This window comes from Lutra lutra, chromosome 1 (genome assembly GCF_902655055.1).
Source record: "Lutra lutra chromosome 1, mLutLut1.2, whole genome shotgun sequence".
Lineage (NCBI taxonomy): Eukaryota > Metazoa > Chordata > Mammalia > Carnivora > Mustelidae > Lutra > Lutra lutra.
The window spans coordinates 95,323,438-95,347,296 of NC_062278.1; the positions used below are offsets into that span (position 1 = coordinate 95,323,438).

At 43.3% G+C, this 23,859-nt stretch overlaps 1 protein-coding gene across 1 annotated transcript in view; it reads left to right on the top strand.

Moving 5' to 3' along the window:
* Positions 1-885: 885 nt before the first annotated feature.
* GPR160 (G protein-coupled receptor 160) overlaps positions 886-23,859 on the top strand; it is a 44,993-nt gene continuing 22,019 nt past the window's right edge. Inside the window, exons 1-2 of the mRNA XM_047730283.1 lie at positions 886-1,130; positions 1,844-1,971. The gene's annotated coding sequence lies outside the window, so the exon portion shown is untranslated. The remainder of the gene's footprint in view (positions 1,131-1,843; positions 1,972-23,859) is intronic.

Consider the following 23,859-nt stretch of genomic DNA (forward strand, 5'->3'; position numbering starts at 1 on the left):
TTCTTCTTCTTCTTCTTCTTCTTTTTTTTTTTTTTTTTTAAGATTTTATTTATTTGACAGACAGAGATCACAAGTAGGCAGAGAGAGAGAGGGAGCGGACTCCCCGCCGAGCAGACAGCCCGATGCGGGGCTTGATCCCAGGATTCTGGGATCATGACTGAGCCGAAGGCAGAGGCTTTAACCCACTGAGCCACCCCGGCGCCCCTACCCTGCAGTCCTTCGTGACAGTTCACCTCTCCCCTCCTTCAGGAATTCTTCTCTGGGGAGGTCTTCGGTTCCCTCTGCGGCGCACACTTACTTCTACCACGGGGTTCTTCTTGCGCCCTCTGGCGGGCATTTCCGAGACTCCTTGTAAAGCCGGCGCAGGCTCTCTGAGAAATTGAGGAAGGCTCAGGCCACTCCCCTCTTTCAAGGCTCTGAAGGAAAACGAGGAGGAAATTGTGCCACATTTTAAACGTTTAACCGACTGGCAAGCTGTAGGTGTTCCACAAATACTTACTGGATAAAATCAACATTTTAGCACCGTTGTTGGCGAAAAAAAAAAGATAATGTAATATAATTGTATTATTTGCAAATGTACTATTTGCAGATTTTTATATAAAAAGTGAATTCATAGTGCCCTACCGGCGGTTGCCTAGTGGCATGCATGTTTCAAGGTCTGTTACCCTGTGTGTACCTTCATCTGGAGACAACTGCCAATGGCCCCCGCCCACCCTGCAGATACAGGAGTTCTTTGGGTTGGGGCTGGGGTCTCAAAGGCCGGGTACGCGGAAAAGGTCTCCCTGAGCGGCGGGCAGCTACCGCTCTCCCCATCCTCCATCGCCTTTCTTCCCCCAGTCAGCAGGCGGCGTCCCTCCCGCCAGCCTCCCGCCGGGGGCGCAACGGGGCGTGCGCGCTCAAAGGCTGCCCCGCTCGGACGTCCGCACTTCCTGGTGGGAGCCGGCCTAGCGGTGGCGGGGTCCCAACAGAGTCCCCGGGGGCCACGCTCGCTACTCCGCTCCTCCTCCTGGGAGCGCTGGGGGCGGAGCCGAGCCAGCGCGCGGAGCTCCCGCCCCTCTCCCGGCGGTCACCTGGGGCCGGGCGCAGCAGGTGTCTGGTCCCGCGCCCAGCCCGGAGCCCCGCCGCGCCGGGTAAGTGCGAGGGCCGGCGGTTCCGCCGCAGCTGGCGCGCTTCGGGCTTCGGGCGGTCGACTGCACCCGCGCTGCCTGCGGCTTCTCGGGCGGCCGCCGTGCGCGTCAGGGAGGGAGACGAATTTCTCTCAGGGATTCAGAGGCTGGGGTTTCTCTACCACTGAAGAGATCGTGGAGTGGGGCGGGGGCCCCTTGGCGGAAAGCTGCAGACGCCCGAGCCTGACCGCTTGGGCTTGGGGGGCGGGGGCGGTTATCGCGTAGTCTTCGCGCTGGCGGGCTGTCGTGGGTCTAGGGCCCCGGGGTGCGGGGTTGGAACCCGGTGGCCTGGGCAGGCCAGACACTCGCACCCTGTGTTTCCAGTGGAGATAGCTTTTTAAACATTATAAAATAGATGACGTTTCAGAAATGGTGTCTGTAAGTTTCATTCTTCTGGCACCCAAAGGTGGGTGTAATCAATCACGGACACAGACGCACGTGTGTTCATTGGGGCGGACCCTGCGACCCCTCTCCTCGCCCTTCGTCGTTGGGGACTGTGCCCCCGCGTGCCGGGCACTGGGATTAAGCCTCAAGGTTTTTGCGGGGCTGTTTGTTCGCGGACGCCGTGGCGTCCCGGTTGGTTCTTCTGTCCTGGCTGGCTCAAAAGTCTCCCTCAATAACCTGGGACTGCCCTCCGGAACTGGTTGGCTGAAGCTCCCTTTTTCTCACCTGAGCAGGTGGCCCCAGGAGGTGGCGGCAGGGCCGAACCCCGGAATTCCAGAGGCGACCGCAAGGACACAGCCCGCGGAGGAAGGTCCCGCTGGCAGGAGACTTCGCTTCGCCCCACCTTGTGCAAATGACTCGGGTAAGGCGGGGGTGTGCAGACTCGGGTAAGGCGGGGGTGTGCACGGATCAGAATTGCAAAGGGCACGTGATTGAGTGGCTCTGAGAATTGCTCAGGTCAAATCGTTTCGCGTTTGCTTTTCAGATTATTTTTTTTTTTAACTTATTTAATTTGTAAAAAGGACTGCTTAATATACGTGCCTGATTTCTTTGACGAACCTCTAAGACTGGAATCTTTTTGTGGTATCCGCGGTATGGAGTTATTGGGAATTGCCAGTAGAGATCAGCCTGGCCGCTCTCAGAATCGCGGCCAAGGGGAACCTGCGGTTTAAACACTGTTGAAGGGACATGACACAGTAATGCAGTGTGCGAACGTTGGGTGGATCCCGATTTGAAGGGGAAAAGTTCATAAAAAAATTGAGCTGATAAGGACTTTTTACTGGTTAGTTGATAGTATTAAGATAATTTTTGGTATTTTTGGTAATGGTGTTATGATTTTTTTTTAACAAACCTTATCTTTTAGAAATACATACTGAAATTGAAATACAGGTGGAGGATTTGCTTCCAAATAATTTAGTTTTGCAAAGCGCTGCTAGTGGAAAAGTGAGGGGTGGGGGGGGGGGAGTTCCAAAGGAGATTGGCTGCGAATTGTCACTAGCTGGGATGAAGGAAGGGTACGGTATGGAATTCCTCACACTGTTGTCTCTACTTTGGTATGTTTGGCATTTTCCTTTAAAAAAGTAACACCATCACCACCAGTGGAACTTGTTGTGCAGAAGGTAGGTTTGGAAAGCACTGCTGATGTTTCTAGATTGCAGGCCTTCCACAGACCCTCACTCTTTGTAAATCAGGTGTAAAGTCTGCCTCTCTAGACTCATTAAAAAGTCTTCTTTTTCTCCCTGCTGCAGTGCTGCTTTATTATTACCTTTTTCTTTTTTTCCTTTTTTTTTTTTTTCTCTGTAGGCATTGGGTGTTGCTGAGTGTGACAGAGCTGAGGGGATCAAGTTGATGCAAGTGGATGCTGGGTCAGCTCTTTTTATACAAAGGGTATTAGCAAGCTGGGGATTGAGTTGTGCCAACAGACAGGTTGTGTAAAATGTGTTAGCAGTTTTCCTGAACTACCCAAATTTTTTCCCAAGTTATGCTCATCAAAAAAAGCTCAGAGTAATAAACACATGACTTACCCACTTGATATTTGTGTATACTGGTTGCCTAGGTGGCTCAGTCGGTTAAGCTTCTGCCTTTGGCTCAGGTCATGATTTCAGAGCCCTGGGATGGAGCCCCCCATCTCCCTGGGCTCCTTGCTCAGTGGGGAGCTGCTTCTCCCTCTATACCTACCCCGCCCCATGCTCTCTCTGCGCTTTCTCTCTCATAAATACATAAAATCTTTAAAAAAAAAAAAAAAAAGATTTGTGTATGCTTCTGGAAGCATGGTATACATCAATAAAAGGTATATGTTGTAAAAAAAAAAATCACAGGGTGAGTGGAGATGTACTTATTGCCTGATAAAGAGATCTTATCTGTTTGTATTGGCCTTTTCACCTTGTTAGCCTCAGGCATCATGATGTATAAATATTTAGCAAAGAATTGACTTCTAAAATATTGGGCTCTGTTCTTTTTGCTTTCCAAGAACTGCTTTGAAGGAGAGGGACCTGGGCAGTAATATCTATATATTCCTATAGCTTGCTCATTCTTTCCCCTCTAGATTTATCATACAATTCCTACTCATTCTATCATGCTTGATTAGTAATTTGGAAATGTGGTGATTGTGTGAGGGGGCTGTTAAAATTTGGGGGGGCATACTCCTGAAAGATAAACCTACATTTCTTAGTAGCTTCAGCGGAACTGACTTTAATGCCTCGTTGCTGTTAAGAGAAAAATTAAGTAGATGATACTGTGGTCATTGAAAGTTGAAGTGCCACATCAGCCTAGCCCTTGCTGGTGTGGTTCCACCGGTGGAAAGAAGTTGTAAAGATGCTGTCAGTCAGTCCGTGCAGGAAATGCCAAAGCATGTCCCAGTTTTCTCACAGGGTGTGGGAAAAGGAGAGCTGACAAAAATCCCCTTACAGTTGGAAAATGTCATGGTGAATTCTTGATGATACTTAAGTGGAGTCATTTGGCCTGTGGCTGTTTTTTGTGTGTGTGGGTAAAAGAAAGCTGCAGCTGGTAAGTGACTTTATTTTCTACCTCAGTTCCCTAAAACAAGAGCATGGAGAGAGAAAAACAAACTTGCTGGGCTCTTAAGTGACCAGGCGGTGACCTAATAATGTTTCCTGGCTTCTGTGTGAGGGTGGGGGGGATTCAGCCTTGAGGAGTTGATTGCTAATAGCCATTGTAAGGAATGACCACACCTGTGATTGCGTCTTTTCCCTGCATCACGTTATGGAAGGGTAGAAACACATTAGGGGAGCAAATTAGTGCTTTGTTGGCCTTGAAATGAAAGGAAAAGGTGTTGGCAATCAGGTCAATCATACTTCTCTAATTTTTAAGCACCCTGCTTTCATCTGCACCACTTCATGCCTTCCTGTGGGGATAGAACAGAGCTGCCGGAGCATGATTCTCCTTTCCAACAGATGAGGTCAGTGAAATTTAAAGAAGCTAAGACTTGACCAAGTTGTTTCGTTAGAGAGATGGGGGAAGGAAATGTGGCATTTATGAAGGGTTCATGGTAGTCTTCACACACACACGTTTTGTGAAGTCTCACACATGTCTCAGAGTTGGGTATTGGCCCATTTTGCAGATGAAATTATAGCTAAGAGAGGTTGGTTAATGGTTCACTTGAGGCCTTGCAGCTAGTAAGGGTAGAGCCAGGATTCAAACTCACATCTGTTAGATCATAACGTTTACATGATTCTCCAGCCTCTGTGCTGTCCGCACTGCCTTTTGCAGACAGCTGAGTGCACACCCGAGTTGGTCATTCTAGGCAAGCCGTCTTTTGACTACTCTCAACTGCCTTGGTTAGGAACTCGGAGCCTGGGCCATGTTCATACATCAGCTGTTTTATCAGGCCAGGGCAGCAGAGAATTAAAACTGAACCGGTGTTGCAAATTGGGAAATTGAACTGTTCTGTGCCCAGGGATTCACAGAGGCAAGCCTGGAGCAGCCTCCTCCCTGGAGCAGAGTAGCATGCCCCGGTTCCCCTGGTCTCTTCTGCTCCCTGAGATGCCCGCCATCTTGAGGCGGGGCCCCAGCATGCCCGCGATTCTCCCATAGCGAGCAGTCTTTCTGTGGATTTGTCTGTCCAAAAGGGAATAACAGAAATAGGTCGAGAGACTCTTGTTCCAAGAAAAATGGGAAAGCACATACTCACTTGAGGGAATGAAGAGGCTTGTTTTCTCTGCAGTGTTTGCATGTCACAGGAATACAAGGTATGTCATTTCCTCGCACCCTGCCTGCTGGGCTTATCACATAGAACTTTAGTTTCCTACCCTTGCTCTACAACACAGATGGAGTGTTGCATGTATGGGCAAGCCACAGTGGAGAAAAGGAATGCCCCCAATATCCAAACCACTAACTGTGAGTGGGAGTATGGGTCTTGTGCACCTTGGGGGACCCCAGGGTGTTCCGTGGGGATGGGGCACCAAGAAGCCCTCCTTCTTTTAAGCAGCCTGTCACTGGGATCCACACGGATCCTCGAGCTTGTGCGATGGCTCTCTTGAGCTGTTCTGAGGGTTCCGAGGACTTGCAAGGGTACTCCCCACCCTCCATTCCCTGGCCACCCATCTCCAGCTTGGGACAGGTCTACTCCTGCATGCTGCTTAGACACAGGCCTGACTGAGTGCTCTACAGGAATGAGGAACTGAGAGGCTCACCGCCCAGCCTTTGAGAGATTTCTGTGATATGAGATGAAGGATGGCCCAATTTCCTCCTCTTGAAACTTTCATTTAAGGGTCATGAAACAGGTATTCTCACCTCTGTCTGTATCCGCAGTTTTGTTACAATTGAAGCTTCTGTTTTGATCTGTGTTTCTTTCCCCTGAAGTCCAAGTGTTCATAGATCTTGGGGGTTGAGGGGGTTGAAAAGGAAGAGAAAATAACACCACAAATGGAACCTTGTGGAGTGGTTTCAAGGACATGTCAAGTGATGTTTTGTGGTCTTTGTCACTAGAACTGTTGGTATAGGTATATAATACCTTAGGTGATAGAAAAGAAAAAATGAGGACTGTAAGTAGAATGCCTTGTTTAGTTGAAAGACAAGTTTAGTACTGAGGTGTTTGGTATATGCTGGAATACCCAGTTGATTGCACCCTTTCAGGAGAACTCGGATTCAAGTTTGTGGGTGCATGCTCCCACAAGTGCTCCCACAAGAGAGGAGATTACTAAGACCGGGTCACACAGACAGATGGCAGGGGAAAGCGGGCTGCTTGGTATTGGCTAGACCTAACAGAGGTGAGGCAGAGCAATCCTGCATGTGGACTGTTGCCAGATGGCTGGATTTATTTCTGGTTCTTCTGTTACTTAGCTGTGTGTCCTTGACCTATTTTTTTTTAAACCATTCTGAGCCTCGGTTTTCTCCTGTGTGAAACGGCGGTAATAATAATCCCCATCTTGTAGGGCTGTGTGGATTCCATGGCACATCAAACCTTACAATATAAGGATTCACTGGGGGTTAACTCTTACTGTTGTTGGTAGAGCCCTGCCTCCTTCACTTTTGCCTTTATTTTAGGATTTTCCCTCATGGCTTTAGAAGGCAGGCTACGGGGGAGAGATGGTTCCCAGCTCTGACCCTTCTGTTTTCAGAGTGAGCCAAGGGCTGCCCATCTGAGCAGACTTGTGGCCTTAGAGAAATGTTCTCCATGACAAATGCTCACAGCGTGTCTGGTGCAGCAGCAGCTTTGGAATTGATGAAGAGTAAGGCCTGGGCCCATGGCGGTCGACCCTGAGCTTTGGCTCTGTTGTTGGGGGATTAAAATCTGCACTGACTCTGGAAAAGAGATGGAATCTCCTGGCGTTCCATGTGGGTGCAGACTTCATCCTGTTGTGGAAGAACAGGCTGATGTCAGCGTGGACTAGGGGGATGGACACAGGAGTCCCAGCCCCAGCTCTGCCACCTTCTGTGGCGGCTTGGGGCAGATGGAGGGTGCTGTGCTACCAGTGCCTCGCCCTCCGTAAGCTGGGGATCAGTGTGTCTCACAGGAGTGTCCGGAGAGGCTTACAAAAATTTTGTGAAATCCTGATACAGGTACAGTGAAGCCGTGTGTCCAATTTGCCTCTCTTGAGCGGTGAAATCATAGAGCAGGTCCACTGGCAGGTTTATCCTTTAGCTTGGAGAAGGAATGAAGATGCTGTTAACTAATACTTCCATAGTATTTTGCAGTTTTAAAGGGAGCTGTCTAGTTTGATCATCAGGCAGTGGTGCAGATTTGTCTTCGTTTCTGTTGCCTTTCGTTGCCTGTCAGGAGAAGTACCAAAGCAAAGTGAGGATCAGGCTGGGAATGAGGCCAGAAATGGGAACGCAGCAGGCATTTATTAGAGGAGGTCAAGGTGAGTGTGTATTCCTTACGTCCTCAAGGAATTCTAAGGAGGCATGACATCCTGGGGAGGGAAAGGGAGAGAATGATAGTTGGGGTGTTCCTAGGAATCAGAAGGCATCCATTGTGCCCAAGGAGGCAGAGTGGTGCAGCCAGCCCCCTCCAGCCATCAGAGACAGTGGCTCCCCTGTTGACAGCTTCTGCCCAGACCTCTCCGTGGGAGTGCCAGCTGGGGTCAGGGAGAAAGGGAGTGGGCTGTTGGACCCCTTCCTCCTTCCAGCCCATATCCAGATTTGTAGCTTCAGCCGTCCAGCCTGCCTGACTAAACCCGGTGTCCTTCTCCCATTTCTCTCCCTCCACTCCCAGCCAGGTGTTCCAGCGAGTTCTCTCACAGCGCCACACTCGCACCCCACCCCCCAGCTAATAAGCCCCCAAGCCTGCTTTCTGTCACCTGCCCTTGTATGCGCTTGCCTCCTTCACTTTCCATGGGTACCCTTGGATCCCTTTATCCTAATCACTCGCAAGCTCCTTCCTTTCCATCTTATTTTATTCTTGAAAGGTGAAAGGAAAAAAAATCTTCTATTACCCCCACTATTCAAGGACCCAAAGACATGAACATTTTGTCCTGTTTCTTGCCAGTTTTGTTGTGTTTTGCTTTTTTAAAAAAATAATGATTTTAACATGTTGTAAACATTTAATTCATTTTATGTTAACATTTTAACAAAGTTCTCATACTGTGATTAAAATTTACCATTGCTTTTTTTCATGTCATTACAAATACAGTGTGTAGTAATTACATGCTATTTCAACCTTTTTTGAGCTATTCTCTTAATATTAGAGAACTAGATAAGTGCTTATTTTTTGATACTGTGTATCATTCTAACTTGCCCATACATAAACCTTTGATTCTGCAATATTATAAGAAATAAATACATTCGGTCTTCATCCCAGTTCTGGTACCGAGCTCTGGACGAAAGGAGTGTCTTTTGTTATTCTGAATAAGCTCCTTTCCATTATAAAGGCATTTATGCGAATGAGAGGATTCTTGGAGGGGGTCTGGTTGCCAGAGGAGCCAACCCTGTGGATAGAGGGGTGGAGCTTTCAAGCGCCCCTCTCTGCCCAGGGGCTATAGGTTCTCTTAATCACTAACAGCCAATTACTTAATCAGTCGTGCCTAGGTGTTGGGATTCGGAGAGCTTCGGGTTGGTGAGCACCTCAAGGTGCTGGGTTGGGGGTGATGTGCCCAGAACAGGTGTGGAAGCTGCTCTCCTCCCACTTTGCTCTGTGCATCTCTTGCATTCGGCTGTTTCTGAATTGTAGCCTTTATAATACACCAGGAATAATCAAGTGTAACCCTGAGTTCTGTGAGCTGTTAAATCATTAACTCGAGGGGGGCATTGTGGAAACCCCCAGTTTTGAGCTTGGTAGAAGTGTAAGTGACAACCTGGACTTGTGGCTGGTGTCTGGAATGAGAAGCGGCCTTCTTGGGGGGACTAACCCCCACCCTTGGGGCTATGCACTAACTCTGGGCAGTGTCAGAACAGCTTGGTATGTAAAACCTCACATCTGGTATTAGAAGTGTTGTGAGTAAAGACCACATTTTTACCTTTTGATTTTACCTTTTGATTTTTACCTTTTGATTCCGTTTCCCATTATTGGGGATGGACGCCTGTGAGAATAATTACCAGGTCCCAGGTTTTGAATAGTAAAATGTTTTCTTTCTGATTACAAAAGCAATACGTTTTCGGCATGGGGAGGCATAAAAAGTAAATGCGCCCATGCTGTGACCAACCAGAAAGTCAGTTAGTTTAGCTTGGCTGTCCTGCAGGATGTGTCCATCTCTAGCCATGCTCTTCTGTGTGTGTGTGTGTGTGTCTGTCTGTCTCCCATGGACCAGCAGGCTGGACATTACCTGGAAGTTTGTTAGAAATGCAGAATCTTAGGCCCATGCCAATTGAATTGGAATCCATTTTTTAAAAGGTTTTTTATTTATTTGAGAGCACGAGTCAGGGAGATGGCGGTGGAGGGAGGGAGAGGGAGAAGCAGGGAGCCAGCTGGACTTCGGGCTCCATCCCAGGCCCCCAGGATCACTGCTGGAGCCGAAGACAGATGCTCAATCAACTGAGCCACCCAGTTACCCCCACAATCATTTTTTAACAAGACCCACACAGATTTGAGAAGTCTTGATTTACAAGGCCACAATCTTACCAAACATAGAGGGCCTGGCATTGATTACCCCTGATCTGTGTATATACGTACATTTTTCCTGTTCAACCAGTATTGGGGTAGTCCTCTCTGTACCACTGGTTTTCAGCCTCCCATCTCCCCTACCATAAGACTGTCTGAGGACAAGAGCTCACTCCCCTCAGTAACACTGATTCCGGGATCAGCAGAATCTTTGGGAAGCAGGGGGAATTCCACCCTGGGCCACCCCCCTCCCCCAGAGCCCTGATATATACAGCTTTTAGCTTGCTTCTGTCATTTAACATTATCTCGTCAGCATTTTCCGCTATGCTTTCCCACAAAGCTTATCTTTCATGGCTGCAGGTAGTGTGACCATCATGATTCATTTGACTACTTCCCTGTTGTCAGGCATTTAAGTTGTTTTGATTCTTTTGGGGCAGGATGGTGTTCTGTAGGCAATTACAAGTTTGCCCAAGTAGGCTGCTCATGTGGTACTTCCTTCAGCTCTGATTATTTCCTTATGATAAATTCCTGGAGTGGAGATACTGGTTCAAAAGCCACAAATATTATAAACAGTCTTGAGAAGATACGAGAGGAGTGTAGGAGGTACCCTGACACTGTATGCTCCTGTGCACTGGCACATGTGTGCTGTAGACAGACTCTCTGGGGAGCAGAGGTCGTGCCTCATTCATCATCACATCTGCAGGCCTGGTTGAGAGCAGACTCTAAGCTGTACCTCTAAGCGGGGGTTGGGGGCGGAAGGGTGGTAGCTTCTTGTGGTGGCAGCGGTCCCTTCCTCCTAGCCTGAGTCCTGAGCTATAAAAGATGCCACTGTCCAGTGAGAGGCTTCAGGGTGGAGGGGAGCAGCTGTGTGTGTGTATGTGTGTGGACGTGTAGTTAGTGGAAGCCTGAAATGACCACCTCATTTACTAGTCCTGTATCTGCTGGACTTGGTTCGCACCAAACGTGGTTTTGCTTCAGAAGTCTGAGACAGTCAGGTTGTCTGACACCACTTCTTCCCATGACCAGATGAGGAAACTCACGTTAAGCAGACATAGTTCTGAAAGGCACACTCTGATTCTGATGTGAAGAAAAAGTGAACTGTCAATATTGTTTTTGTGATTGAGTTGCAATTTGAAGTTGGAATGCCCGGAAAATATTTTTAGCCCTCCCTAAATATTTTTGGAGGAAATGAGTGAATGAATATACAAAGGGTAAATGAGTTTGATTCTGTTCCATAACACAAATAAGTTAAATATATATATATATATATATATATCACATAATATAATTAAAACATTTAAAAATAAGTATTAAATCATTAGCCACTCATTTTTATTAACTGTTTGGCATGTTACAATTTCCAAATAGACACATACCATTCCTTCTGGAAATAAGTTATGAATGATTCAGAGTTGGTCTAGTAGTAAGGTTTTTGTGGGGTTTGGAAGGGCATTTCTATTTTTTTTTTTTTTAATTTTTAAAGATTTTATTTATTTATTTGTCAGAGAGAGAGAGTGAGAGAGAGAGAGCACACAAGCAGTCAGAGTGTCAGGCAGAGGCAGCGAGAGAAGCAGGCTCCCTGCCAAGCAAGAAGCCCAATGCCAGACTTGATCCCAGGACCCTGGGATCATGACCTGAGCCGAAGGCAGCGGCTTAACCAACTGAGCCACCCAGGCGTCCCTGGAGGGCATTCTTAATCATTTAAAAATTCATCAAGGTGCATATAGTAAAATGCACAGATCTGTAAATGTTACGTTTTGATCAGTGTATGCACCCAGATACACAACATCCCTGTCAAGGTACAGAACATTTTTGGGGCACCTGGGTGACTCATTTAGTTAAACATCCAACTCTTGACTTTAGCTCAGGTCATGATCTTGGGTTCTGGGATCAAGCCAGGCATCAGGGCTCTGTGCTCAGGGGGAAGTCTGCTTGAGGATTCTCTCTCTCTCTCTCCCCCTCTACTCCTCCCACCCACCCCTACTTGCTGTCACTCTCTCTTTCACTCAAATAAATAAATAAATCTTAAAAAAAAAAAGATACAGAACATTTTCATGCTCCAGAAAGTTCTCTCATGCCCCTTTGCAGTCTCCTTACCCCAAAGGCAATTGCTGTTCTGAATTCCAGCACCATAAATGAATTTTGCCTTTTCCTGAAATTCATATAAATGTAATATAATATACATTTTATAAATGGAATACAGTATAAATAGAACAAAACTGCATTTTGTCAACATGTTTTAGAGACTCTTTCATGTGTGTTTCAGTAATTTGGTTTTTATTAATAACTAATACTCCATTTTTTAATCTATCACAATTTATCTGTTCTCCTTGGAAGACCATTTGGGTTGTTTCCAGTTTGGGGCCATTTTGATGAATAAAGCTGTTACAAACATTCTTGTACAAGTTAAAAAACAACAACAGTTTTGCTGAGGTATAATTTACATGCCCTAAAATCCTCTATCATATGGGTACGGTACAGTTCTTTTATTTTTTATAGACTTTTACAACTATCACCACATTCTAATTTCAAAACATTTCCATCATCCCGAAGTTTGCTCATGCCAGCTTACAGCCAAGACAGCCATTAATCTACTCTCTATCTTCTGCCTTTCCTGGATATCTCCTATAAATGGAATCCTTAAATCTGCAGTTTTTTTTGTGTCTGGCTTCTTCCATTTGGTTTAATAGTTCTGAGGTTCATCCACTTTACCACGTACATCAGTAGCTTGTCCCTTTGAATTGTTGAATAGTATTTAGTTTTATGGATGTGTACCATATTTTGTTCATCCTCTTACCAGTTGATGGACATTTTGTTTCCAATTTGGGGCCACTATAAATCTTGAACAGGTGTTTGTGTGGACCTGTGTTTTTATTTTTCTTAGGTAAATTCTTAGGCGTGTGATTACTGGATCATATATGGTATGTTTATATTTAAGTTTTTAAGAAACTGCCACACTTTTTGCAGAAGAGGCTGTACAGTGTTAGAGTCTGACCAACAATACACGAGGGCTTTGATTTCCCTACATTCTTGCCAATGCTCAGTATTGTTAGTTGTTTCAATTATGACGGGTCAAGTGGATGTGTGGTGATACCTTACTTCAGTTTTAATTTGCACTTCCCTAATGACTAATGATGTTGAGTACCTTTCCGTGTGCTCATATCTTTAGCAAAATGTTTAGTTAAATCTTCTGCCCATTTTCAGGGCACCTGGGTGGCTCAGTTGGTTAAGCGTCTGCCTTCGGCTGAGGTCATGGTCCCAGGGTCCTGGGGTTGAGCCCCACACCAGGCTCCCTGCTCTGCGGGCCTGCCCTCCCTCTCTACCTGTTTGTGCTCTCTATCTAAATAAATAAATAAATACATCTTTTAAAAAATCTGCTTATTTTTAAAACTGGGTTGTCACTGTTATCTTAGTTTCAAAATTTTAAAAATATTCTTTAGAATGTTTAATAAATTCAGCAGGGAGTGTGCTTCTCCCTTTCCCTCTGCCTGCCACTCCCTCTGCTTATGCTTTCTCTCTCTCAAATAAATAAAATCTTTTAAAAAATTAAATGTTTAATAAAAATATTCATGTTTTAAGAAATTCTTTAAGAAAGTCTTTTATTTGATGTGATTTGCAAATATTTTCTGAATCTGTGACTTAGCTTTTTGTTTTCTTAATGGTGCCTTTTAAAAAAAAAGTTTTAAATTTTGATGAAGTCTAAGTTACCCATTTTTTTTTCTTTTATGGTTTCTGCTTTTACATATCTGAGAAATATTTCCTAATCTACAATCCTTTTTTATTGTAGACTTTATCTTTATTTATTTATTTATTTTTTATAAACATATATTTTTATCCCCAGGGGTACAGATCTGTGAATCACCAGGTTTTCACACTTCACAGCACTCACCATAGCACAAACCCTTCCCAATGTCCATAACCCCACCCCCCCTTCTCCCAACCGCCCCCCCAGCAACCCTCAGTTTGTTTTGTGAGATTAAGAGTCACTTATGGTTTGTCTTGTAGACTTTATCTTTTAGAGCAATTTTAGATTCACAGCAAACTTGAGCAGGAGGTACAATTTTCCAAAGAGATTCCCCATCTATGCCCTACCTCCACACAGGCACAGCCTCCCCTGTTACATCAGAGTGCTACTTTTGTTGCAGTTGTTGAACCTACATCGACAGATTCATAATTATCCCAAATCCACAGTTTATATTGAAGTTCACTATTGGTGGTACATATTCTGTGGGTTTGGACAAATCCATAAAGACATGTATTCACAATTATAATATCATACAGAGTGCTGCTTAAAATCTCTGTGCTCCGCCTGTTCTTCCCTCCCCACCCCTCTATATCCTGGCAACCACTGATCTTTTTACTGTCTCTCTAGTTTTGCCTTTTCCAGAATGTCATACACTTGGAATCATAAAGTGTGTAGACTTTTTAAATTGACTTCTTTCACTTAGTAATATGCATTTAAGTTTCCTCCATGTCTTTTTGTAGCTTGATAGCATTTTTCTTTTTAAAGCACTGAATAATAACAGTTTATCCAAGGACATCTTGGTTTCTTCCAAATTTTGGCAATTACAAATAAAGCTGTTGTAAACACTTGTGAGCAATCTTTTGTGTGGACATAAGTTTTCAGCTCCTGCGGGTAAATACGAAGGAGGACAATTGTATGATAAGAATACATTTAAGGGACACCTGGCTGGCTCAGTTGGTGGAGTGTGTGACTCTCTGGGTTATGAGTTTGAGCCCCACAGTGGGTGTAAAGATTACTTAAAAACAGAGTCTTTAAAAAAGAAAAGAAAAGAAAAAAGCTGCCAAACTGTCTTCCAAAGTCGCTGTACCATTTTGCATTCCCACTAGCAGTGAGAGTTCCTGTTGCTTCACATCCTCACCAGCATATGGTGTTGTCACACCAGTTTTTGGGTGGATATTATTTTAGTTTCTCCTGAGTAAATACCTGAGAGTGGAAGCACTGAATCATAGGATGGGTGTATGTTTAAGTGCCAGCCTGATTTCCAAGAGATTATACCACTTCACACTACTGCATCTTTTCCAATACGTGGTACTGGTCATTTTAATTTTAGCCATTCTGATGGGTATGAAATTGTATGTCATTGTGGTTCTAAGTGGCTTTTTCCTAATGACTAATGATGTTGAGCACCTTTTCATTTGCTGTTGATCATTTGTACATTTTTCTTTTGAAGTGTGTTTTCAAGTACTTTGCCCATTTTTGTTTTGAGTGTTTGTCTTTTTATTCTTGATTTTATTCTTGATTTCTATCTACATGTATATGTATGTGTTTGTAGTCTGGGCACAAGTCCTTTGTTAGATACATACATTGTGAATATTTCCTCCAGGGTGTTTCTTGCCTTTTCATTTTCTTATGAGCAGAAGATTTTAATTTTATTGATTCTTCTTTGTCAATTTTTTTTTTATGGTTGGTAATTTTGCATTTTGCCTAATAATACTTTCCTACCTAAGATTGCAAGGATATGCCCCTTTGTTTTGCTTCTACAGGGTTTAGTCTTAGCTTTTATGTTTAAACTTGTGATCCATCCTGGGGCGCCTGGGTGGCTCACTGGGTTAAAGCCTCTCCCTTCGGCTCAGGTCATGATCCCAGGGTTCTGGGATGGAGCCCCACATCGGGCTCTCTGCTCAGCAGGGAGCCTGCTTCCTCCTCTCTCTTCCTGCCTCTTCACCTACTTGGGATCTCTGTCTGTTAAATAAATAAATAAAATCTTTATAAATAAATAAACTTGTGATCCATCCTGAATTAATACTTGTGTGTATAGTATGAGGTGGGATTGAGGTCCTTCCCCCCCCCACACACACACACACTTATCCAGTTGGTCTAGCATCATTTGTTGAAAAGACTTTCCTTTCTTCCATTGAATAACATTGGTATTTTCTTGTAAGTCAAATGGACCTTTCGTATTTTCTTGTGAATCTTATAATCTGTTCTCTTTGTTCTTAGGTCAGTACCACAAAGCTGTCTTTGGTTCTGCAGTTAATAGGTCTGGAAATCAGGTATTGTAAATCTTCCAACTTTGTCCTTTTTCAAAATTTTTGACTATCCAGTCCTTTGTATTTTCTTATACATTTTAGAATCAGGTTGGTTGATTTTTCTACAAAAAAAAGTAGTTGGATTTTGATCAGGACTATATTGAATCTGTCAATCTGGGAAGCATTGCTATCTTAGTATTAATTTTTTTATTCATGGAGAAGGTGTATTTGTCATTTATTTAGGTCTTCAGTTTCTCTCAGCAATATTTTACAGTATTTAGCATTGATGTTTTGTACATATTTTAAGAGTTTTGTTTCTATATATTTGATGATTTTTAGTCTATTGCAGAAGGTATTTTTTACATTTTAAAATTTTGCTTTTATATATGTATATGTGTATATATATAACTTTTAAAAAATTGATCTGTAACCTTAATAAAGTTAATTTATTAATTCCAGTATGTTTTTGGTTGTTGCCTTAGCATTTTCTCTATACAGTCGACCTTGAACAGTGCAAGGGTTAGAAGTGCTGAACTACCCCCTCCATAGTCGAAAATCCACATAAAACTTTTGATTCCCTAAAACTTAACTAATAGTAGCCTACTTTTGACCAGAACCCTTACCAATAATATAAACAGCTGATTAACACATATTTTGTATATGTATTATATACTGTATTCTTACAATAAAGTCAACTACAGAAAAGAAAATGTTAAAATCATGACAGGAAAAACATTTATAGCACTGTACTATTGTTATTTTTTTTTAAAGATTTTATTTATTTATTTGAAAGAGAGAGAGCATGAGACAGGGCAGGGTCAGAGGGAGAAGCAGACTCCTCACTGCACAAGGAGCCCGATGTGAGACTTGATCCCAGGACCCTGGGATCATGACCTGTGCCAAAGGCAGATGCTTAACTGATGGAGACACCCAGGTGCCCTGTACTGTATTTACTGATCCCAAAGTTGATGTTGTTTGCTTACAAGATGAATCATTTCTCTGTCAGTACCTACACCAGTATTGTTTTATATGGTAAAAACACTGTAGCTGTTATATATATTGCTAACACTAGACGTTGAAAATGAAAAATAATGTGAAAAAGAAATTCATGTTTCTGGGACGCCTGGGTGGCTCAGTTGGTTGGACGACTGTGTTCGGCTCAGGTCATGATCCTGGAGTCCCAGGATCGAGTCCCACGTCGGGCTCCCGGCTCCGTGGGGAGTCCGCTTCTCTCTCTGACCTTCTCCTCGCTCATGCTCTCTCTCACTGTTTCTCTCTCAAATAAATAAATAAAATCTTTAAAAAAAAAAATTCATGTTTATTTACAGGTCTGATGATTCATGCATTGGTAACAAAGAAACAACAATATAATTGCCTTTTCTAGCTTAGCCTATATGTTAATTAATGAATCATTATAATATTTTTATGGCAGGGGTCTGGGTGGCTCATCAGTTAAGTGGCAAACTCTTGGTTTCAGCTCAGGTCAGATCTCAGAGTTGTGAGATCAAGCCCCGTGCCCAGCTGTGCCCTTACCACGCAGTCTGCTTGAGATACTTTCCCCCCCCTCTCCCTCCTACTCTGTTCCCCACCCCCCACCCCTGCCTCTCACATTTTCTCTCTTTCAGATAAATAAAATCTTAAAAAATTTTATGGCAGGGGTGCCTGGGTGGTTCAGTGGGTTAAAGCCTCTGCCTTCAGCTCAGGTCATGATCCCAGGGTCCTGGGATGGAGCCCCGCATCAGGCTCTCTGCTCAGCGGTGAGCCTGCTTTCCTTCCTCTCTCTCTCTGCCTGCTTCTCTGCCTACTTGGGATCTCTGTCTGTCAAATAAATAAATCTAAAAAAAAAAAAAAAATTTATGGCATACAGTATTACAGTCAATTTGTAATGCAATATTGGAAACATTACATTTTTTAAAACCGCTTACCTTTGGTGATGGGCTGATACACAATATCTCCAATTAGGAGAGAGAGGGACATATTGTATGGTAGTGTTATTCTTTAAAAACAAAGGTATAAAACAATATGAAAACAACATATAATTAATTTTACATTAAATATCATTCAGCTTATGCTGTGTAGGAGAGGCTTTCCACTTCTATACAAGTTTATGCACTATGTTTTATATGATGAATACTTAGGTGATGATATTGGTGATGGCATAAAAATGTGTCCTACGGTTTTTGCCATACAGTTAATTAGATTTTCATACAAAGAGTTCACACACACACACAACAGGTAGGCTTATTAACTCTGCAGCATGATGATTACTTACTGCTCATTAAGTGGAAGTGGACCATTGTAAAGGTCTGCCTCTTCCTTGTCTTCACATTGAGGGCTGAGGGTGGCAGAAGTGGAGAGGTGGAAGGGGAGTCAGGAGAGGCTGGCACACTTGGTGTAACTTTATGGAAATACATTGTAATTTCTGTCTGATGTTTTTGCTTTTTCACATCTCTAAAATGTTTCCATATGGTACCAGTCCTCCTTCCACCATTTGCTTTAGCTTCAGTGCTAGTATTACAGAAGAGTTCATATCGTAAAAGTAAATAGCAATCTTGAATAAGCAGAACCCTTATTGTCTGCCAGACTGTCTAATCTGCCAGCTTGGCAGATACAGTTTGTTTTCTGGGACTCCTTGCTCTACATCTTCTTTCTCATCATCTTAGCCCAGGTTTGGAAGCACTCAAGTCATTTTCTGTCAATACCTCTAGTGTGGTGTCTGTTAGCTTTTGAATTTCTTCAAAATCCATATCTTGAAACCCTTTACCCCTACCTTTTTTTTTTTTTTTTTCTGCCATATCCACTGCTTCTTCCATAATTTCTTTGATTGGCTCTGTTTTAAATCCCGTGAAGTCATGCACAACACCTGGACACAGTTTTCTCAAGCAGGAGTTTGTTTCAGGTTTGATGGCATTTTCAGTGGTGTAATCCTTCCAGACTTTGATGACGTTCTCTCCACCAGCATTCTCTTCCATAGCATTGACATTCCTTTCCATAGAGTACCGTGATCCAGAGGCTGAAAAGGGGACATTGTGTTTGGAGGCAAGTAGGCCACTTTAATGCCTTGGTGTTGAACTCATGGGGTTCTGGGTTTCATATGGGTTCTGTCAGGTTATTCAGGGTTTGTGGTATCGCACTAAACATGATGAAGAATACAGAAGAATTGCGAGAAACCACTTTTTACTCCGAAAAGCCTTTTACTGCAGAGGCAAGTGGCTCATGTGGAGATGATTAAGTTGGCATCACATGGCATTTTAAGGGGATAGTCGCAACGTTTGAGCCACCGCAAACAGGAGGTGGCTATGAGATTATTACAGTAGTACAGTATGTACTAGTTAGTTTCATGCCGCTACGATTTCACACTGCATCTCCATGCTTGTTTACATTTCTCTTGATTGCAAATGGTGCCATGTATGGCCTGTAAGTGTGTGTGTAAGTTTTGATTAAGTTTAACTTTTTGTAATAAATTTGTGTGTATTTTATGGTAGTAAATGTTAAAACAGAATAGTATAATGTATCTACATCTATTTTATGCATTCTTGGCATACCTTTTTCTTAATTTTTTCGATATTTCTAAGTTACACAGTTTCTGTCTGAGATTTTTCAACTTGTCACAGATCTCTAAAAAGTTTTCCCATATATTCATTGAAAAAAAATCCACATGTAAATGGGCCCGCACAGTTTAAACCCATAGTTTTAGTGTTAACTGTATATACATATCACCTATAAATAGTTTTACTTTCCCATTCTAATCTCTGTGCCCTTTTTTCCCCCCTTGCCTTACTGAACTGTCTAGGACAAAAAATGTTGGATAGAAGTGATCAGAGCAGATATCCTTGTCTTGTTCCCAGTTTTAAGGGGAAAGTGGTCAGTCTTTCACAATTAAATATGATGATAGATGTCCTTTCTCAAGTTGAGGAAATTTCCCACAATTCTTATTTTGCTGAGAGGTTTGTTTTTTTTGTTTGTTTTTTAAATGGTGAATTGGTGTTGAATTTTATCAGAAGCCTTTTCTGCATCTCAAGATGATCATATGTTTTCCTTTATTCTGTTAATATTCTCTTTTTCATAGGGCACTTTCTCCTCAAATTAAGGAAAAATTATTAGGGAAAAAACTATTACTCAGTTTTAACACTTGATATCGTTATATATCAAGATATAACATCTTGATATCGTTCGTGGAATGTAGGTTCAGGAGCACGATTTAGACCCTTTGAATCACACAATCTCCGTAAAATATAAACTAAAAAGCACCATATATATTTAGGTAGAATTATTTGACTTAAGGGATCTGCCCGCCCCAAAAAACTTGTTTTAATCTCTGAAACTTCCACCATTAGTGTATGCTTTTAAAGAAACAAAAATCACTCTGAGGAGATGTGTATATTATCTTTTTTGAAACCTGAGGGAATAGAGACAAATGAGGCAAGTGTTTATGATGGTGAAGAAAGCTGGTGCGGGACTTTGGTGCCCTTGTGGTTGATTGGCTAGGTTACCCCACACTGTGTGATGCGGAGGTGACTGGCTTGCTTCACTTTCTCAGCAATGACAAACAGAGCCTTGGTTTTAGAAGCCATAAGTAACTGGACCTGAGCAGTCTCACATCTCTGTGGCTGCTAAGTCATCCCAAGAGCTGTGTTCTGTAGCTTGGGACTTCTGGGTAAAGTCTCAGGAATACTGAGCGTATATTTCTGATCGGTACTTCCTGGTCATGGTATGGTCACTCTTTCTTTGCTTAAGAGCAAGACCAAAGGTGATGATAATCATGAGAACTAAGAAGCGGTCTCTAGTTAAGATGTGCTTTGACAACAAGACGTGAGCATGTTGGCTAAGCAGTCATCCCATCTGTATTTGGACATTTCTGGTGGTGGTGCAAACAATAGTTCACAAGCAAATCCTTCTCTCAAACAACACCCATTCTTATGATCCTTTAACTGTTGCTGTTATGGATAGCTTTCCCGTATTTGTTAATTTCTTTAGGTATATTCCTATTTAGTGATATCTTAAAATTTGGTAGCAAAAAGCAAACAACTACTATGAGGTATAGAACTCCTTTTGCCCTAATTCTGAGCATTGTACTTACATTAATTATCTGTTCCCACCAAATGATGAAGAGGCAAATATATGTGTGGAATTTTGAGTAAACGAAAAGTCACAGTCACTTTGTGAGGGAGGGATATGTTAAAATATACATCATCAGAATATTAATTTACTATATTTAAGCAAACATAGAGCATTGGGTTAAAGTTAATGGTAACTGTATGGAAAACTGAATCATATCAGTATAACCTGATTTGTTCAAGAGCATTTGGAGGGATCTGGAAGAAGCAGGGCACATAGATCTTGATTTTCTCATACTGTTGATTTAATTATAAGTAATGTAATAATCGACAACCTTGGGAAACATAGTTTAGCTCAGATGATACCACGATTAGATGGTTGGAAGATCATACAGAGACATTGTAAAGGATATGGTGCTGGTATGGATAGCTTTTATCAGTTAGCCTTTCAGAGGTCAGCCTGGAACCCAGTTTTATTTAATCAGTTTTAATCCATGACTAGTGATGTACTGTGTATATGTATTTATATGCCAACAAGTCAAAATAACCTAGATAAACTGGGTACTTACAAATTGGACAAAGTCAAATGAAAGCTAATTAATTTTATAGGTAAGAAGTTCAAATTGCTGAATGATTGGCTTTGTGCCTGTTCTCGGCAGAAAAAGCCCCTGGGCCAAGCTGAATCACGAGGTAGTTGAGCCATCAATAACTGTAATACAAGTACTTGCAGAATACCACATTTCATAAATCAGTGCTCTGGTTCAGAATATTTACATGAGGCTGACAGCAGGCAAAAGATACAGTGAAAGCTTACAGTGAATAAAAATTTTGTAAGAGAAGTAGGGACATAGGCAGCAAGAGGGGAAAAATATGAAAAAGAACCAAGTAGAAGTATATTGTATTAAGTAGAATGGGCTAAAGTCCTGTACAAATAGATCAGAAATATAATGGCTCAAATTTAGTACAACTTTATTTCTTTCATGTCACAGTCCTGTCGGGGGTGGCGGATGGGTAATTTCAGATTATTGGGTGGCTCTGCACATTCAGGGACCTGGCTCTACTGCCTTCACCATGTGTTCTTTGGAGTTGCTCTGGTTGCCCACAGGAAGGAGGGGTGAGCTCAGCCCAGAAGTAGGTAATGTCACATCTGCTTACATCCCTTTGGCTAGAAATCAGCTATGTGTCCATACCTAACTACAAAGGAGTTTCCCTCGCTGGAAATACAGGTTAGCTCTGGGCTTCAGAAAATGAAGGGAACATAAATTTTGAGAGCTGCTAACAGTTTCTGCCACACCTTTGAGAAACAACAGCTAAACTGACAGATTTCTCATCAACAATAGAATTTAGAACACAAGAGACTAATATTTCAACTTAGAATTCAATATTAGTTAAACTGTCATTTAAGAAAGAAAGATAGTGAGGGGAAAGATGGCAAAGTAAGAGGATCCTGAGCACATCATGTCCCACAGACACACTGAGGCAACAATTATATCTGTGCAACTAACTCTGAAAACCTGAGGATTGGCAGAACAAATCTGCTAGTTGCAGAGGGAAGGCCACATCAAAAAGGGTTGGATGGGTGGAAATGCAGTCTGGAACCAAACTCCCTGCTGTGATTCACTACAAACAGGAGGGACATCACAAGCATGGAAGAGTGAGGGGATCAGACCCACACTGGGTATCCCGGGCTCCCGGGCCTGGGGACCCACCCTAGGAAAACAAGACCCTTTAATAGCTGGCTTTGAAAATCAGCCCCGGATTAACTCTGGGAGAACCAATGCGTGACAGGAAACCAAATCTTTGCCCTTATAGAGCCAGGACCCAGTGGGCGCCTGGGTGGCTCATTCGGTTAAGTGTCTGCCTTCAGCTCAGGTATTTGATCCTAGGGTCCTGGGATTGAATCCTGTATCTGGGCTCCTTGGCTCAGCAGGGAGCCTGCTTCTCCCTCTGCCTGCCACTCCCATTGCTTGTGCACGCTCACTCTCTCTCTCTCTACTCTCTCTCTATCTCTGACAAATAAATAAAAATGTTTTAAAAAATAAATGACTTTCCCAGAAACACAGCCCAGAAGTTGTAGTTTGAAAAGCACCTGTGGTATACATGAAGGAGGTTTATCAACTAATCTTATAACATGTGCTGCAGTGACAGGAATCTGTAGGAGATTTCTCCTGGAGCAAAAGTGTTGGTGGGTGCCATTTTTCTTACCCTGCCTTTGCCTAGATACCCAGACACTTGCAGGAGCCAGTTCTAACACTCTGCATCTACCTTGCTAGCACTGTGTGCTCTGGTCCAGAGTTCCCCTGCAGACCCATCCCACACAACCTACCTGCTTCTGCAGGCACCACACCAAAGTGATTTGTGCCCTAGGGAGACAGAGAAAATAATCCAAGCCTCTTAGGTAGCTCCTCGGGGAGAAAGCTCTGCCCTTCAGTGTGCCTACCACCATGGCAGAGGTTAACTGCAGATGCTTAGGCTGAGTCCTAGCCCCACTCACCAGTGAGCCCACCACAGCTGCAGCTGGGCCTCTCAACAGCATGAGCAGTAAACTCTGCTTAGGGCACCCACATTAAGTGAAGGAGGTCATTTTATCCAGCTGGGCTAAAGTCCAGCCCCATCCACCAGCATGCCCTCAGTGATTGTGGCACAACCAATATGGGAGGTTTGATGCAACCCACAAAGGGGATACCCCTGGAGAACTGGTATGGTTGACCAGTGGGGATTATGCCATTGGGAACCATAGGACCTTTTCTACACAAGGCCACTACTTTCAAAACTAGGAGACAGCTGACCTACCTAATACATAGAAACAAATACAGAGAGTTAGACAAAATGAAGAAACAGCAGAATATGTCCCAAATGAAAGAACAGATGAAAAATCATAGAGCTGAATGAAATGGAGGTAAGCAACATGCCTGACACAGAGTTCAAAGTAATGGTCGTAAAGATACTCACCAGACTTGGGAGAAGAATGGATGAATGAACTCAGTGAGAACTTCAACAAAGAGATAGAAAAAATAAAAAACCAGTTAGAGCTGAAAAATAACAATAACTGATGGGGTGCCTGGGTGGCTCAGTGGGTTAAGCCTCTGCCTTTGGCTCAGGTCATGATCTCAGGGTCCTGGGATTGAGCCCTGGATCGGGCTCTCTGCTCAGCAGGGAGCCTGCTTCCCCCCACCCCCACCTGCTTCTCTGCCTACTTGTG